This window comes from Schistocerca nitens, unplaced genomic scaffold, assembly GCF_023898315.1.
Source record: "Schistocerca nitens isolate TAMUIC-IGC-003100 unplaced genomic scaffold, iqSchNite1.1 HiC_scaffold_519, whole genome shotgun sequence".
NCBI classification, from domain to species: Eukaryota; Metazoa; Arthropoda; class Insecta; order Orthoptera; family Acrididae; genus Schistocerca; species Schistocerca nitens.
In genome coordinates this window covers 715699-722927 of record NW_026046052.1, presented here as the reverse complement: position 1 = coordinate 722927, position 7229 = coordinate 715699, and positions in this window count along the sequence as shown.

Sequence of the window (7229 nt, the reverse complement as noted above, 5' to 3'; positions counted from 1 at the left end):
GTCTGCGTGCGCGGCGCCTCTCCAACATCCGCCGTCCGTCCGTCCCGTTTTCGCCGTACCACACGCCACCGTCGGCGCCGCCTCGCCTCCTCCCAGTCCACCACCGCCGCCGCCCCTGTCCGCCCCGCACACCACCATACACCGCTGCTTGTCCCGGCCGTTGCCACCAAAGGCGCCAGCCGCAAACCGCGCCAAACGCCGCAGCGCGCGTGCGTCCTTCCTTCTTGCTTGCTTCTCCGTGCCGACGCTGCCTCTATTCCCGCACCCATTCGGCCGACAAGCACTGGCGTCGACGACACAGCCGTTGGGCTCCGGCACTGCGCGTACCGGAGTTACACGCGCACCCCCCCTCGCGAACGCACGACTCATTCTCTTTGTTGTTTCTCCTCTTTCTTACGTCTTCGTTTCTTGTTTGTTTGTTTGTTTGTTTTTTTTTTTTTCCTCCCACCGCCGCATGTGACACAATGGCCTCCCTCCCCCTTTCGTTCGTTGTCGCCGCTTTGTTTCTCTTTCTCATTGGTGCACGTCCGACGCGCTCCATTTCCACCACACCACGGCCATCGGCCTCCTCAACGGGCAGGCGCAGTGTGCCATTCTCCGGCGCACAAGCACACCGCGCGGCTCGCTCTCCTCGCCCCCACGCCACGCCACGCCACGCAGCACAAATGATGCTGTCTCGCAACACGACACACGGTGCGCACACCCCCGACCACGCGGCTCTTAAAAGGCATGGCACCGGCGACATGCGCCGCCCCGGCCCGCATCCGTCGTCTCACGTTCACTGCCGGCCGCGTCTGAGGCTACAACCGCACCACAACAACGGTCCCCTCCCGGCAACACATTTGTTGCACAAACACAACCGCCGAGCGCAGCGCGAGCCACCCACACGCGCCCTCCCCGTCTTTAAAAGCCTCCGCGTCTCCTTTCTCCTTTCGCGCCCCTCCCATCTCCCGAATATGCCAGCAGCGGTGCCACTACCGCGAAACGGACACGCCTTCCGGGCCACATGCAAGGGCACGCCCACCACCAACTACTGCCATATTCGCGGACGCAGTTAGGCAACACGCAACGCACTCTCCACCTACTTTCTCTCTCTCGTCCATTCTCTTTAAAACACACGAACCAACCAACCACGGCTAACACACTTTTTCGCGACACCTTTGACTGCGTTATCTTGACCGTGACGGCAGCTATCGACCTTCCAATTCCCCACTAAACACACACACACCCCTACATACACACCCTTCGCTACACCGGACAACAACAGCGTACACAACAGGAGGGCACACGAAACGGCAGGCAAGGGCAACGCATTCTCATAGATTCCTCCTCCGAGCCATGTCGGCGAACGTTTCATCCGGGAAGGCAATGCAATTCAGCCGTCACCACGGCCGACACCTGCAGCCGCGCCGTAAACGCCTTTCAGTGCGGCTGCAATGCACGGGAACGTTCCGTTGCTATAGACAGCGCCTCTCCGTTTTTCCCTGCTTCGTTTTCCGGTGATTGCTTCTCCATTTTGTTTGTTTTATTACTTTCCGTTCCCCTCCTCCACCATTGTTTCCGTCCCCAACAGTTTTGCTCATTCCACACGTTCTGCCCAGACACGACACTCGACCGATCAAAGGTCAGCCTTTCGTCACCGTTCGCGGCGCCGACGGTGCCACAGTGCGACTGGTGTGAACACCGACACGTTGCCATGACGCCGGTGTACCGCGCCGATATTGACAGTTACTCAGAGCCGCCGGATCGGATCACATCACCGACACACCTGCCATTTCACACCGGGGGACACAGACCAACGAAACGCGTGTACGCCCATAACAACAAACAACGACCGTCGTCGTCTAGCCTCACGCTTACTGTACTCAACCGAACACACGTGCACCGTGAATGACGTGCGTGCGCACAACAGTCCAATCAATCATCAGTCAAACTGCAGAAACGGCTATCATCAAATCAAGGGCCAAATAGGTACACCACCGTGCGTGTCGCCTACCCCACCCGCCCGTACATTTCTTGGCGACTTCGTAATGGATGATAGTACGACACGTCCATTTAAAACGTCACCAACACACACACACCAACGCGCCGTACAGCAAAGGGAATAGTCGACGGCAACACAACATTTCACCCTCGCCATCATGTATGATGTGACAACAGACGGCCGTAACGGTGACATCCAACAATCAATCAATCGCGAGGACTTTCAATTGCAGTCACGTGACTAACCGGGCAGACGGAGACAAAGACATGAATCAGCGCCACAGACAGCACCAACACCTCCTATCGATCTATCTGTGTGTCGACAAACAACCACGCCAAGACTCGTGCACGCATTCCACGTCACACCGGCGGCAACCAAACCCTCGCGGCCGTACCCCAGTAACCACAACCACAACCACATTCGAGACCACACCACCACGGCACAGCAGCACCACCAGCTGCCTCGCAACCAACCAAACCGGGTAGCTATGCCGCCCCTCTCACTCACTCACTCACTCACTCACTCACTCACACACACACAAACAATTCCGCTCTTCCCGCAAAGGCAATTTGGTGGCCCTGAAAAGGGCCGTTTTGCCGCTCTCGCAACGGAGGGAGCTTCCTTCCTTCCTTCCTTCCTTCCTTCCTTCCTTCCTTCCTTCCAAGAGCCGAAGTAACAACCTCCTCCTTACTTGGAGCTCGTGTACTTGGTCACCGCCTTCGTGCCCTCGCTCACGGCGTGCTTGGCCAGCTCGCCAGGCAGCAAGAGCCGCACAGCCGTCTGGATCTCGCGGGACGTGATGGTCGAGCGCTTGTTGTAGTGCGCCAGGCGAGACGCCTCGGCCGCAATGCGCTCGAAAATGTCGTTCACGAAGCTGTTCATGATGCTCATCGCCTTCGACGAGATGCCCGTGTCGGGGTGCACCTGCTTCAGCACCTTGTAGATGTAGATGGCATAGCTCTCCTTCCTCTTGCGCTTCTTCTTCTTGTCGCCCTTCGAAATGTTCTTCTGCGCCTTGCCGGCCTTCTTGGCGGCCTTCCCGCTAGTCTTGGGCGGCATCTCGAACGTACAACAACAGGCAGCAAGCGCTCCGCTCTAGTCAGCGTCTCCCCACACAGTGGCACCCGCCGCTACCGCAACACCGCACCTTTACCAGCTCGCCCTGTTGCGGCCGCCGACCAATGGGGCGCGCGCGCAACCGGCCGCCGCACCCGAGCCCATAAAGGGACCCCCACCCCGCCGCCGCCGGCACACGCACGCACTCCGCTGCTCGACTCGCTGCGGCTCGCACCGTTACGGTTACGTGTTTAGCGCTTACGCCACTAGCCAAACGCCATGTCCGGACGCGGAAAGGGAGGCAAAGTCAAGGGCAAGTCAAAGTCCCGCTCAAGCAGGGCTGGGCTCCAGTTCCCGGTCGGCAGAATCCACCGCCTCCTGCGCAAGGGAAACTACGCCGAGCGCGTCGGCGCCGGGGCGCCCGTCTACCTCGCCGCCGTCATGGAGTACCTCGCGGCTGAGGTGCTCGAGCTGGCCGGAAACGCGGCCCGCGACAACAAGAAGACGCGCATCATCCCGCGCCACCTGCAGCTCGCCATCCGCAACGACGAGGAGCTCAACAAGCTCTTGTCGGGCGTCACCATCGCACAGGGTGGTGTCCTGCCCAACATCCAGGCCGTCCTGCTGCCAAAGAAGACCGAGAAGAAGGCCTAAACAGGGACCGCGGCGCTGCGCTTGCGTGCTCCCTGCACGCAAACGCAAACGCGCCTTTGCCTTGCCGGCTCGCCTCACAACAATCGGCCCTTTTCAGGGCCACCACACAAACCTACGTCCAAAGCAAAGTTTCCGTCGTCCTCGCCGCACTTTACAACAACGTCCACAGCGCCGGCGCACGTCCGCCATCTTGTCCACAGCCCGTGTGGCCGAACACACACACATTTTTTCTGCACCCCTCCACGCACGCACAGTCGCGTTCCAAACAACGACAACGACATCAATACACCAATAATGTGATGTGATCATTGTTAATATGTTCATAATTAAAAGAGCGCGTAACGGCCCGACGACGGACGACACGCGGGCCGCCGCGCGCGCTCTCCAAACACACAGGCACAGGACAAACCAAACCAAACCAAACAGCTGATCCGATCGATGATCCGGCCCGCGCCACAAACAAACCACGCACACACCGGACTCAGCCGCGCCCTCCCGCATCCATCATCACACACGTCACGTCGAAACTCCAAACGGAACGCACGCACGCAAAGCAACAGAGGCGCACAACAACAACAACAACAACAACAAACACACACACACAGAGGCAGGCAGGCAACACAGACCCTTTCGCACTTTTCAATTTCCGAACAGTGTGGTGGCCCTGAAAAGGGCCGTTTTTCGTCTCTCCCACCAAGCACGGGCAACGGCACGGCCGCGGGAAGGCCACAGCACAGCACACCGGCTGCCTGCCTAACCGCCGAAACCGTACAGGGTGCGCCCCTGCCTCTTCAGGGCGTACACCACGTCCATGGCCGTCACAGTCTTGCGCTTGGCGTGCTCAGTGTACGTCACCGCGTCGCGGATCACGTTCTCCAGGAACACCTTCAGCACTCCGCGGGTCTCCTCGTAGATCAGACCAGAGATGCGCTTCACGCCGCCCCTGCGAGCCAGGCGGCGGATGGCGGGCTTCGTGATGCCCTGGATGTTGTCGCGCAACACCTTGCGGTGCCGCTTGGCGCCACCCTTGCCCAGCCCCTTTCCTCCCTTGCCGCGGCCTGTCATTCTTCCTCCTCCTCAAGCAACAAAAAAAGCACAAGCGGCAGCTCCTCACCCGGCGCTAGCGAGTCGGCTACGGTGCGCCGTGAGCGCGCGCCGCCCCCCTATATAGACTCTGGCCCGCCCTCCCCCCACCACGCGCACCGAGGGCATATAAGCGCAGCACGGGCCCGCGCGGGCCCGTTGTCAAGGCAGCACCGGACGCTTCGCTACCGCACGCACCGCTAACCGCTATGGCCCGCACAAAGCAAACGGCCCGCAAGTCCACCGGCGGAAAGGCGCCGCGCAAACAGCTCGCCACCAAGGCGGCGAGGAAGAGCGCGCCCGCCACCGGCGGCGTCAAGAAGCCCCACCGCTACAGGCCGGGCACCGTCGCCCTGCGAGAAATCAGGCGCTACCAGAAGAGCACAGAGCTGCTCATCCGCAAGCTGCCGTTCCAGCGCCTAGTGCGCGAGATCGCCCAGGACTTCAAGACCGACCTGCGCTTCCAGAGCTCCGCAGTCATGGCCCTGCAGGAGGCCAGCGAGGCCTACCTCGTCGGCCTCTTCGAAGACACCAACCTGTGCGCAATCCACGCCAAGCGCGTCACCATCATGCCCAAGGACATCCAGCTCGCGCGCCGCATCCGCGGCGAGCGCGCCTAAACCGCTTAGCCGCGGCACGGCACCGCACGCGCGCAACACAAAAAAAACGGCCCTTTTCAGGGCCACTAACATCTCTCCGTCGCGAGCAAAACTTTTGTCGGTCTTGCCGCCCAGCCTCTCTCTCTAGCCCCGTTAAAACAACCACCACAATTCCCCACCCTCCCTCCCGTACACAGCCGCTCTCGCCAACAATCACAATCGACGTCATCCCACCCCACCCCTTCAAATACACACAAACAAACAGCCGGACGACGTCACCACGGGTGGCTGGCCGCCGCCGTCTCCGAGGCGCCACCGCGCCTTCCCAATTCCCGCCGGCCACTTCCACGTCTCAACGTCCCCGTCCCCCTTTCACACAGAGAGGACACACACATAACAAACAAGACGCGCCATCCGCAAAGCAAGCAAACAAACAGAGTCTCCAGAAACATGAGAAACCAACCGTCGGCCGCCGCACAAAATACAAAACACAAAACAAAACGGCCACAACCGCTCCGCTACCGCGCGCCGCCGCCTACCGCCACCGGCCCCACAATCCAACCACCACGGCACGCACACAGTACCCACAAGGGTCATACAGAAACGCCACACAAACACCAACCAACCCCACACACACACACACACACACACACACACACCCCGGCGCATGCACGCACGGCCACCCAAACAAGACAACACAACGCGCCAAGCACGACAATCAACGCCTTCCCGACGTCCTCTGATGGCCCTGAGAAGGGCCGTTTTGGGCCGCGCGCAGCCGTGCCATCGCGCGCCACTAGACGACGCGGGGGAGGGGGGTGGGGGACGACGGGGTCAAGCGCCAGCCCTTCCCTTCCTTCCCCTTTCCTTTCTTTACTTTAACTTCACTTCTTCTTCTTGGGCGAAGCCTTCGCCTTAGACGGCGTCGTCGCCTTCTTCGGGCGCGGCGCCTTCGGCTTCTTCGTCGGAACCTTCGCGGCCTTCTTCGCCTTCGACGGCGACTTGGCCTTGGCCGGCTTGGCCGCAGCCGCCTTCTTCGCACCCGCGGGAGCCGCCGACGCCGCAGACGCCTTCTTGGCGGCGCCCGCCTTCCGACCGGTCGCCGCCTTCACGCCACCAGCCTTCTTTGCGCCGGCCGCACGGGCGCCCTTCTTCTCCTTGCTGGCCGGAGCGGCGCGCTTCTTCTTCGCACCGCCGGCACGGGCCTTGCCGCCCTCGGCCGCCCCGCCGCCGGCGCCGGCAAGCTTGAAAGAGCCGGACGCGCCCTTCCCCTTCGTCTGCACCAGCTCGCCAGCCACGACGGCCGACTTGAGGTACTTCTTGATAAAGGGCGCCAGCTTCTCCGCGTCCAGCTTGTAGTGCGCGGCAATGTACTTCTTGATCGCCTGCAGCGACGAGCCGCCGCGCTCCTTCAGACTCTTGATGGCGGCCGTCACCATCTCAGAGGTGCGCGGGTGCGCAGGCTTGGCGCGCGGCTTCTTCGCAGACGCCGCAGACTTGGCCTTCTTCGTCGTGCCGGTGGCGGCGGGTGCCGCAGCAGTCTCGTTCGTAGCCGCCTGATCTGCCATTATTTCGACGACGCGCGTACACACACGAGAGCGAGAGCGAGAGCGGCAGGCGGCAAGCACGGCGGCAGAGAATAGCCGCCGCGCCGCCAGGCCCAGCCAGTGTCGCGGGCGGGCGCGGACGGCCGAGAGAGCGGCCGCCACTCTGCGCGCCGCCGCGCCGCGCCTCCCGCGCTTGCTACCATTCGGAGTTAGTATTCCGTACCGAGCAGACGTGCTACGCGTGCGCTGTCATGAGTTCGGCATCTAGCTCAGCGACGGGTGTGGCGGATCGCCGTCCGGCGGAGC